Source organism: Dendrobates tinctorius, unplaced genomic scaffold (genome assembly GCF_039654945.1).
Source record: "Dendrobates tinctorius isolate UK_male_01 unplaced genomic scaffold, ASM3965494v1 ptg000038l, whole genome shotgun sequence".
Lineage (NCBI taxonomy): Eukaryota > Metazoa > Chordata > Amphibia > Anura > Dendrobatidae > Dendrobates > Dendrobates tinctorius.
In genome coordinates this window covers 27,407,524-27,419,532 of record NW_027361706.1, presented here as the reverse complement: position 1 = coordinate 27,419,532, position 12,009 = coordinate 27,407,524, and the positions used below count along the sequence as shown (strand labels likewise).

General features: G+C 46.6%; 1 long non-coding RNA gene across 1 annotated transcript; it reads left to right on the top strand.

The window, feature by feature from the left end:
- Positions 1-252: 252 nt before the first annotated feature.
- LOC141088293 (uncharacterized) lies at positions 253-5,267 on the top strand. The gene is made up of 2 exons (XR_012231897.1): positions 253-4,688; positions 4,939-5,267. It is a non-coding gene; the product is annotated as an uncharacterized lncRNA (long non-coding RNA).
- Positions 5,268-12,009: the final 6,742 nt, after the last annotated feature.

Sequence of the window (12,009 nt, the reverse complement as noted above, 5' to 3'; positions counted from 1 at the left end):
TCCTTTATCCCACTAGGATTAAGCTTTTCTCGGTGAGCAAGCTAAATCCAAGTGGGCAGAAGGACCTGTTCCTTTTGTCCACCAAGTCTGGTGTTAAACCACTCCAAGAGACCTGGTCCTTTAGCCCACTTGGATTTAGCTTTCTCAGTGAGAGTCGGCTATTTCCAAGTGGGCATAAGGACCAGGAACCTCTGGCCACTTGGTTTTAGCCTGCTCACTGTGAAAAGCTAAATCTCAGTGGGCTAAAGGACCAGGTCCCTTGGAGTGGTTTAATACCAGACTTAGTAAGCTAAAAGACCAGGTCCTTCTGCCCACTTGGATTTATCCTGCTCACCGTGAGAAAGCCAAATCCAAGTGGCTATAGGGATCTGGTCTTTCTGCCCAATTTGAAATAGCCGGCTCACAATGAGAAAGCTAAATCCAAGTAGCCAGAGGGATCTCGTACTTCTGCCCACTTGGAAATAGCCGGTTCACACTGAGAAATCTAAATCCCAGTGGGTTAAAGGGTCAGGTCCTTTGGAGTAGTTTAATACCAGACTTAGGTGGTGGCTTCCATGCCACCCTTAGTGTGTATGGCAGACATGGGTAGAGGTCATGTTTTATGATGTCTCTGTGGCCTCTATGTATTGGAACCGGGGATCGTCTTGGGACATTGATGTGGATTACGCAAGACCTTGTGCATTACATTGGACCTGCAGGTGTTTTTTTTGGTAAATATGGGTGAAAGATGGTGTCTGTTTTTATATTTAAAATCCTTGTTTTTTTTATCTGTGTGTTTATTTTTACTTACAGTGTTATTAATAGGGGTGTTTCATAGACACCTCTCTTAGGCTACTTTCACACTAGCGTCGTGCGCTGCACGTCGCTATGCGACGTTGCAGCGCACCGACGCATAGTGTGGAAGCGCCGCACAACGGGGGCAGCGGATGCAGTTTTTCATCGCATCCGCTGCCCCATTGTAATGTCCGGGGAGGAGGGGGCGGAGTTTCGGCTGCGCATGCGCGGTCGAAAATGGCGGAGACGACGCACAAAAAACGTTACATGTAACTTTTTTTGTGCGTCACGGCCGCCAAAACACGGCGCATCCGTCGCACGACGGATGCGACGTGTGCCCTAACGTCGCAATGCGTCGCTAATGTTAGTCTATGGAGTAAAAACGCATCCTGCGGGCAACTTTGCAGGATGCGTTTTTTCTCCAAAACGACGCATAGCGACGTGCAGTGCACGACGCTAGTGTGAAAGTAGCCTTACCAACCCTGGGGTTGATGTAAGCAGTGATTTTTTACAAATAACAGCTGGAATTATACTTATAGATTGCTTTTGTGCAGTGGCAATTGGGGTAATCAGGAAGAGCTGAGGTAAAGCACAAGAATCAGCACATCTAATAGATTATCCATTTATCGTGCAGCTGAGGACTAGTTTAATTAGTGTAGGAAAGGGCCAATATCCATGGCCCGTCACAGACTTTTAATATCAGCCCTTAGCTGTCTGTTTTGCCTAGTTGTTTATTAAAAATGGAGGGGACCCTAATTAATTTTTTTGGGAGTCCATTCATTTTTTAATAACCAGCAAATAAAAAGCAGACAGCTGTTGACTGATTAATAGGCTGAAAAGGTTCATGTTTATTGGGCCATTCCCAGCATAATGAGACCAAATCTCAGCCAATAGAGGTCAACGTGGTCTCGAACTTTCATGCTGCAAAATGGGGGTATTAAGGGGTAAAGCTGAAAAAGGGAACAAAATGGGGGTAAGCAGGACAATAGTCCTGAAAACAAATGTGGACATAACAGAGAATAGAAATTTTATTTATAATTTAGAAAAAAAGAGGCGTAAGTCCAAATGTAGGAGGTATAGTAGGTGGATAAGCTTGAGGTGGACGTGGCGATGAAGGTGGAAGAGGCAGGGGATGAGGTATCCAATACAGTTATTGTGTTGTTTTTTTTTATTACTTTATCTTTTAGGGACAGCACTTAAAAGAACATAGTATAAAATAAAAAAGAACAATGTAGATACAGTAGTCGGATGTCCAAGTGGAGGAGGTGGTGTAGGTGGACGAGCAGTAGGTGGACATTGCGGTGTAGGTGGAAGAGGCAGGGCAGATGGTATCCAACATTATTTTTGTTGATTTTTTTTCTCTTCATTTATGGTGAGGCCCTAAAATAAATTGAATGGCAAAGAGAGTATAACAATGTCTGGGTGCAGATGGTACATTTGTCTAGTCAACCAAAGGTACAGATAAGTCCTGTGTGCTCCACTCCTGGTTTATTTTAGTGAATGCGACAGTGCCCACGTTGGCTTTGGACGGGTGGATGCGCCTATGTATGATTACATCCCCCGCTGTGATAAACACACGTTCCGACATTACACTTGCCATGGGGCTTGCCAGGACTTACAAGTAAAAAAAGGACAAGCCTAGGCCATGTGTCCAGTTTGGAAACCAACAAGTTAAATGGGCAGACCCATCACTTAGTACCTGCAGACATGTGGACATGTACAAGTACTCATCCACCATGTTGTTATAATGCTGGCACCTGGTTGTACGGACACCGTATCAGATGGTGGTGATGGATGTTGTGGCGTGCTGATGAATTTTTTTTCGTATTTCAGCCATGCTAACCCTCCCTTCTGAGGTGGTGCCCCAGGTGCGTTGGCGACTTCCTCCTCATATGCCATGTTTCATCTGTCAGGTGGGAATGCCGTCAATAGTGCCTCTACCAGCGTGTGCTTGTATTCACACATTTTGCCATCCCGCTCCATTGTTGGAAGTAATGATAGTAGTTTGTCTTTGCAGCAGGGTGGCAACCCAGTAATCAGGAGGGGTACGATCGGGCAACTCTACCGGTCATTGCACAGGCACAGCAGCATGTATTGGCTCATTTGTGCCAGGGTGCCCAGAGGCAAAGACAAGCTGTTACTCTGTGGGAGGTGTTTGGTCTGTGTCCTATATCCTTCATGCCATGCTCCAGTGATGCTCGTGAGCGACTGAGGGCCACCCTGTTGTGTTCACTACATGATGGTGAAGTGGTGTTGTTCCACAGAGCGACTCACCCGTGCGTGCTGCAGTTGAAACTCCATTATTGCTTGCTTCTGCTCGCAGTGTCTACAGCGTATTCCAACTCAACTTCCACCTTGTTGATACGTTGCATATGAGGCACTTAGCAAGAAGGCAGAAGTGACGCTGCAGGGCAGACAGGCGAGAAGCTGCAGGGTGTGAGCTCCATAAGTGTGCACAGACGTCCTACAATTTCTGCAGCAGCTCTAACATATGGGTAATTTTTAATAAAGATTTGCACAACTAAATTTAACACATGTGGCAGGCAAGGGATGTACATCAAACAGGCTAGGCCTAGAGCTGCTATCAGATTTCACACATTATCACACACCACCAGGCCAAGACTTGTGTTCAGCGGCCCCAACCATTCATCGGTCTCTTGTTTAATCACTATCCACAGCTCCTGCGCAGTAACGTCCCTTCCCGTGCTTATTGTTCCACGTATCGGTAGTTATCTGTACCTTGCCACTGATGGCGTTGCGCAGTGCACACCTGATTTTGGCTGCAAAATGTGAGTGCTGGACAGGGATGGCCCCGCATGAAAAATTAGTGGTGGATGGGAACCATGTACTGCACAACAGCCACCACCATCACTTTTTTAACAGTTTTTCTCCAATAGATGCAGCGTTTCAAAAGCCATTTATTTGTAAATGCTGTTATTCAGGACCAGGGCCAGTGGGCGGGTAGTGTATTTACTCTTTCTCTATAGGGTTTGGGTGATGGAGAGCTGAACACTTCCATGGGACGGGGTGGAGATGCTCGGTGACACTGCTGGTGGTGGTGGTGCTGTTGTAAGGACGAAGACCGAGCTGTGGGTACCTGTACCGAGCCTGGTCCGGAACTGTTGAGGCTGCCTCCCATGTTGCATGGGGCAGTAATGAGGAGCCGGACCAACCTCATGATCCGGGGTGGCGGGGTAAGATAAAAGGAAAAGCGCGGGCTGCAGCAGTCAGTTCGGCGATAACCAGCAGCAGCGCACAGCTGAGAGAGCAACGCGCTCCATCCACCGAGCATCGGCGCTGCGGCAGGCTGCGTTTGCTGTCTACAGCGGGACCGCGGGAGATAAAGGTGCCTTGCGCCCCATGGCAGAAACCGAGAAAGGTGCTGTGAAGAAACCAGAGTATATCTTAATTGCCCAGATGGCTATGTTTTTGCAGGCCTGGAGGAATTGACTTTGTATATTTGGCTTGTGGATTTAAGTGTGGATTCTTGTGGGTCAAGAAGACCGACTTGCACAATGATATATCATGTAACATAGTGTGTACTTATCTGATGTTTGTTTATATTCTGGAATCAGTTTGTTGACTTTGAATGTAGATAGGGAAAGGTTGTGAGGGTGTACTGAAGGAAACTGGGTAATTCTAAAAATAGCTTACCTGCCTGAGGTATAAAAAGAGCCTGAGACAGAGAGACGAGGTCTCATCTCATCACAAACAGCCACCAGCCGGACATTCTGCTAAACACTCAACGGACAAGAAACTCTTCAGGATCCCAGCTGAGGGTATGTCAGACCCGGCTGAAAGAACACAGGACTGCTTTCGGTTATCTCCCTACGCCTGTTGTGACCTCTTTTCTGTGTTATCACAGGTGGAATAGCAGCCCTGAGAGCTCTGACATAACATCCACTAGCATCCCGGTGAGTCAGTGGAAGGGTGAGACCTTGTAATGTGCACCATCTTGGGGAAAGTGCTGGAATTGTTCTGTTTACTAGTGGGTGTTGTGGTTCAGTAAAGCTTGGCCACACTATTTTACCCTTACCCTGCATTGTCTGTGTAGTGTTCTCCCACAGAGCGTGGGTTCAGTGGTATGAGCCCTGGTCCATGCAGTCTTGCTAATGACAGCTGGGCCAGTGGACAAGAGCACCCACTAACCCTGTTTCTCCACAGGTGCTGTGCACTCCGTGACTGTGAATACCGCACACGTGCAGAGCAGAGAAAGCTGAGCACCGGACATACGCTTGCGGTCTTCCCTGCCAATCGCTGCACTGCTATTTACTGCATGTGTTTATGGACTAGACTAGAGGCTCAGAAGAAGGTACCGGACAACCGACCGCTGCCGCCAGAAGATGGACCATCATTTAAAGGACCCCATGGAGTATGGAGTTTTGGAGATGTCAGATGGGGAAATTGTGTACTGAGGACATTACATGTCGGCCATCTACATGGATTTGTTGTACAACCCTGGATTTATGGAATAAAAATAGTTGCATCGGTAACCTGCCTCGGTGATTATTACAACCCACAACATCAGATCTTCACAGGGAGGATTTGTTCTCACTTCTCATTATTGTGCTAAACCAGTTTTTGTTAATCATGATCTATTAATCTTTTACAGAACCATTTTCGTTTTCCATATTACAGAATTGTATCTTTATAAATGTCGCACTGATGGGCCGGATGGCATCCAATGTTTTCTGCTCAGACCCATCTGAGTTCAGTCACATTGCAAGCGAGTCCAGATGAGAAAACCCCACTGATCTGCCCGGCCTGATAGAAGAACATTGCTCCGAGTGCAGGCCAATATGCAGAGGATTGCACTCATCTGATTATTATGCCAGCATGAGTGAGACAATATGTGAAGAGTCACATATTATACAGAACAGTACTGGCAATAATAAGACAAGGGAAGCAGAACTATCAATATGGGAGAGTGATAAACAGTGGTAGCCATAAATATTGGGAAAGATCATAGATAAGGAAGGTGAGATTTTAGGGTCTGTGCACACGCTGCAGATTTCCTGCGGATCCGCAAGGGATTTACAGTACAATTTTATTCTATGGAGAAAAAAAACCCGCTGTGCACATGCTGCGGAAAAATCTGCACGGAAACGCAGCAGGTTTTTTTCCGCAGCATGTCAATTCTTTGTGCAGATTCCGCAGCATTTTTACACCCATTCCATTATAAGAATCCGTAAGTAAAAAAACGCAGGCCAAATCCACACTAAATCCGCATAAAAAACGCGAGGATTTTGACCTGTGGATTCTGCCAAAAGATGCAGATTCCGCGCGGAAAATTCCGCCCAGCAATTCGCAACGTGTGCACATCCCCTTATTGTCCTGTGATTTTAGGTCTGATCCAGGGCTATGAAGTCTCCAGGAGGTCTGAGGAGCACATTCCTTCTTTGATGTAAGAAGACATAAATCCACGCGACACATTCATTCCAGCTCTGTCACAGGTCATCAGAATTTTGTAAGCCATTAGTATCCAAAAAATAAAATGTGAATATTGCCTAACATTACAAAGATATTTTTTCCTCTGGAAAATCTGCCATAGCCTGTCCCTTCAGTGGTGACAGCAGCAGTCAGACCCTCAGCGAGAAGCAGCTGATGTATTTTTAAGAAAAAACAATTATGGACTAAAAAAAAAAAAAGAAAAACACCATACAGCTGGTCCGGCTGTATGGACTCCATGGAAGTCCGGGTCTGGTCTACTGGTGAGGACTTCCCTGCAGATAGTTCCCCCAATAAACCACAATGTGTGGACACAGCCCGATACAGATCCAAATGCAGTTACCGTATTTTTCGGAGAAAAATAAGAAAACCATTTTTTAATAAAATGGTGGTGCTTCTTATAATCCATGCATCTTATTGCTTACCCAGGGCTCGTGGCTGCGGTGAAGCGGTGTCCCAGGGTCGCTGCTGGAGGAGGCAAGAGTGGGGTGATTCTGCAGGTCGCAGGCAGGGATGAGGGGGTGCTCTGATGTGCAGCGCGCTGGTGCGGGGGTCTCTGGCGGTTGCTGGCTGCTGGTCTCTCCGGTGTCCAGCGGTGCTGCGTGGGTGTCCGGCGATGCCCGGGGCTCTGCCGACATTTTGCGACATGCCAGAGCCCCGATACTTCCACATTTCCCTGTGCGTGTGCAGTGGACTCTGCTAATTTGTCCACTCACACAGCACCGCTAGGCACTGGAGACACCTGCAGCAGCGGCCAGCAACCACCGGGCACCCCCCCTCATCCCAGCCTTCGGCCTACACCCACAATATCAGTAAGGCATGTACGCTTTATAAAACGCACCCGAATTTTCCCAACTTGAGGAAAACCGTGCGTCTTACCAAGCGAAAAATACAGAAATCCACTAATGTCACACCGAGCTTTATCATTCTAGAAATGAAAATTCAACTCATATGTCAAACTATTTTATTACAAGTCAAATAGAACTAAAATATATAAATATATGTATACATACAAATGAATGATAATTCATTGTTTTGATTTCTAAAACTCATTAAGGCACATTAAAGATTAGTGACAAAAAAAAACATTTTGCACCAAAGTCCCCGGGCACTTCAGCTGCAAAAATAGGGATTTTTGTGTACTCACCGAAAAATCCTTTTCTCCGAGCCAATCATTTATGCTGCTTGCCAATAGGAGGACACTAAGTAAACCAGAAAAAAAGTTAGCTCCTCCCCTGCAGTATACACCCTCTCGCTGGATGAGATTTCTCCAGTTCAGTGAAAAAAGCAGTAGCATAAACAGTGAACAATAACCATAACCATGTCAAAATCTAAGAATGCTACAGTGAGCCAATAGGCTAAACAGGTTGGGTGCTGTGTCCCAAATAATTGGCTCAGAGAAATGGATTTTACGGTGAGTACACAAAAATCCCTATTTCTCCTACGCCTCATTGGGGACACACAGTGGGACGTCCTAAAGCAGTCCCTGGGTGGGGAGCATACATCTGCTAATACCCCATGTACCATAGTCAACACTGTGGTACTGCCGATTGCAAGAGGCGTCTGCCGAGAGCTGCATCTGCAGAGGCCTGAGAATGAATTTGGTAATGTTTTGTAAAAGTATGCAGACTGGACCAAGTCGCAGCCTTGCAGAACAGACCTGTCCGCGAGATGTACCGTCTCAGAGCCCTAACCACATCCAGGGTGTGGAGGGCCTTCTCAATGAGATGGACTGGTGCCGGACAAAACAATTTCCTCATTGTGATGGAAAGAGGAGACTACTTTGGGCAGGAAGAACGGGGACGTCATGAGAACTGCCTTGTGCTGATGAAAATTCAGGAATGGAGGACGGCAGGACAGGGCCGCCAATTCCGAAACTCGTCTAATTGACGTAATTGCCACTAGAAAGACCACCTTCCACGAGAGAATGGTCAGTGGCACGTCCTGCAGCGGTTCAAATGGAGCCTCCTGTAAGAACCAGGTTAAGGTCCCATGATTCTAATGGCCTTCTATAAGGAGGCCCCACATGGGAAACTCCCTGAACAAACGTCTTGACCTGAAGTTTGGTGGCAATTTTGCGTTGGAATAGCACTGACAAGGCCGAAATTTGGCCCTTGAGCGAGCTAAGCGGGAGGCCTGACTTTAATACGGATTGAAGGAATGCCAATATGGCCAGAATGGAAAACACTAGAGGGGATCGACCATGATCCTTGCACCACGAAAAGAAGGTTTACCAGGTGCGATGATAGATGCGCATGGACACAGGCTTCCTAGCACTAATCATGGTGGAAATTACGTCGTGAGAGAACCCAGCCTGTGCTAAAATCCAGGATTCAATGGCCACGCCGTCAAAGACAGGGCCCCATAGTCCTGGTGGTAAATCAAGCCCTGTGAGTAGATCCATGCGATCTGGAAGTCGCCAGGGGACGTCGGCGACTAGTTGCATTAGTTCAGCGTACATTGCTCAGCGCGGCCAATCTGGCGCGACTAGGATCACTGGTACTCCCTCCATTCTGATCTTCTTAATGACCCTCGGAAGCAAGGGAAGAGGGGGAAAGATGTACGGGAGCTGGAACCGATGCCACGGCAGAACTAGGGCATCCGCTCCGATGGCGCATGGATCGCACGATCGGACAATGAATCGAGGAACCTTGTTGTTTAGTCTTGAGGCCATGAGATCCACATCTGGAGTCCCCCAGCGATGACAAATCTGCTGAAAGACTTCCGGATGAAGAGACCACTCTCCCAAGACAAGGCCTTGGTGACTGAGAAAATCTGCCGCCCAATTCTTTACGCCCGGGATGTGGATTGCTAAGATGGGCGAATGGTTGGTCTCGGCCCAATGGAGGATGTGACTCACTTCGTGCATGGCCATCCTGCTCAGAGTACCTCCCTGGCGGTTGATATACGCTACAGTCGTGGCGTTGTCGGATTGGATCCTGATGGGGTGACCTGCGAGGAGATGGTGAAAACTCCGTAGAGCTAATCTGATCGCTTGTATCTCTAAAATGTTGATGGGGAGACTGGACTCTCGAGTTGACCAACGACCCTGTGCCGTGTGGTGACGAAAGACCGCACTCCAGCCTAGAAGACTTAAGTCGGTGGTTACTACCAACCATCTTTTTTTTTTGAACCAAAGATTTTTTATTATATTCAAATGCCGTTTACACTACATGCAGGCAAAAGCCTATGCAAAATCCAAAACATATACAAAAAAAAAAAAAAAAAATATACGACATTCGAGTTACCCCCCTCATAAGAAAGCCACCCCTCCTCCCTCGCCCCCCCAGCCTAATTGCCATAAGACATTCTCAATAAGGTTGACTCTACTGCAACCACTTAGACCAAAGTTTCTCAAAATGCACCTCTTTGTGTCGGCGTCTATAAACTCTTTCTTCTAACCGAACTACATTGTTCACTCGTACAATAAATTCCCCAACCGTCGGGGGCTCGGCATCGATCCATTTTTGTGCGATCAGTGTACATATAAAAGTTTTGCTATAATTGGCTTATATGCATTTCCCACAGACACTTCCTCCACATACCCCAACACACACGTTATGGGGTCCCTTCCCACTCCACATTGGTATATCTTCTCAATTTGTTCAATAACCTCCCCCCAATATGAAGAGAGTCTTGGGCAGGACCAGAGCATGTGTAACATTCCCGCGGGCTCAACTCTACATCTTGGACATTCCGCATTGTCCCTCAGGCCCATTTTTTCCATAAGTTCCGGGGTTTTATACGTTCTATGTATGATGTACAGCTGCGATATCCTACCCGGTTCACTCAATGAAAGTTTGGGCATATATTCTAATATAGTGTCCCATATTTCATCTTCTATCTGTCCCACTTCCCTCTCCCATTTAGCTTTTGCCTTTAGGGGAAACCTAATCATGTGGGAGTACAATAGGTCACGGTAAATGGTGGAAATAACTCCCCTCGTACCCCCAGACGCGCACACATAATCCAACACAACATCTTTTTGTACCGTCATATGTGTCATATGTTTCTGTGCCTGGAATGCATGCCTGAGACCGAAGTATCGAAACTCCCCGCTGCTCGAGAGCCCAAACTCCTCTTTTAATACAGAAAATGGCTTGATTTCCGTCCCCTCCAGTAACTGCCACATATATTGCAATCCTTTCCTCTCCCAATCACCAAAATCCTTCAATTTACACAGTTCTGATAGGCTTGCATTATCCCAAATAGGCGTGTATGTCGTCAATTCCCCAATTCCTCTGAGACTCTTAATATTTTGCCATATTTTATGCATTAACCTAAAAGTAGGTAGTCCTTTTCCATGACTCACAAAGCATCCCGCCTCCAGACTCTGTATTAATATTTTTTTATTGGTCAGTTGGGCCAAAACTTTTCCCATAACGTTTAAATTTCCCTCCTCTTGCCAACCTCTGAAGTGCTGCCCTTGCGTTGCTATAAAGTATATCCATGGGTTTGGTGCCGCCAACCCTCCTTCCCCCTTTGGAGCACTTCCAGTTTAAGTTTTGCTTGTTTTTTCCCCCAAATTAGTTCCCTAAAAATAGTATTAATTTTATAAAATCTTCTCTTTGGGATCCACACCGGGGTATTATGGAGAATATACACCAACTGAGGCATCATTATCATTTTAAGTAGGTTCGTCCTCCCTACTATTGACAATACTAGTTTACACCATGCTGTCATCTTGGCTTTAAGTTTAACTAATAAAGGATCCAGGTTTAATTCGAGAAATCTAGATATAGGCATTGATACCCATATTCCGAGGTATTTAAATTCATTAACTACTTTCAGCTGTCCATCCACCCCACCTATATGTGGACATCCCAATTCCCGGTCAATCCCCATGATACATGATTTGTCTCAATTAATTCTCAATCCGGAAAAGGATCCAAATCTTTCTATAAGGGCCATAACCTTAGTCAACGAATCTCCCCCATCTTGCAGAAAAAGGAGTATGTCATCTGCATATAGGGCAATCTTTTCCTCCAGATTCCCATATCTGAAGCCCTGTATTTCTGTGGAGTTACGAATTTTAATCGCTAATGGCTCCATCGCCACCGCAAATAGCAACGGCGATAAGGGGCATCCCTGACGAGTTCCTCTGAACAACTCAAACGACTCTGAGGTCTCCCCGTTAATCCTAATGTACCCCTTTGGATCCACGTATAATAATTTAATCCAGGAAATAAACCTATGTCCGAATCCCATACTACCAACCATCTTACTGGGAGAAGAGACCTCCCTTGATTCAGGGAGGACTTCAGTGTCCACCACTTGAGGGCTTATGTGACCCGCAGGGACAGAAAGAAGGAACCAATGGTCCAGGGAGAACGGGTTCTTGTCCCAAGCTAACAGCAACACATGTTGTAAGGGACGGAGATGAAACTGTGCGAATGGGACTGCTTCAATCGCTGCCACCATCTTTCTGAGAACTCTTATGCTGAAACGAATGGTGTGAGAAGTCGGTCGGGAAAAAGTCCGCTCTGCCTGTTGTAAGGCTTGGGTCTTTTCTGGAGGGAGAATGACCAACCCGCGGGAAGTGTTCAAGATCATTCCTAAAAAGGAAATCTGTTGAGCCGGTTTTGGGAAAGACTTTTCGAAGTTTATCTGCCATCCCAGGTGAGAAAGTGTATTTACTGTTATATCCTTGGATTCCTTGCAGGCTGGAAGGGACGGACCCTTGATGAGCAGGTTGTCCAGGTACGGTAACACCACCACTCCCCGAGAGTGGAGAATGGCCATGACAGCCGCCATGACCTTGGTAAAGACCCTGGAGGCGGTGGCGAG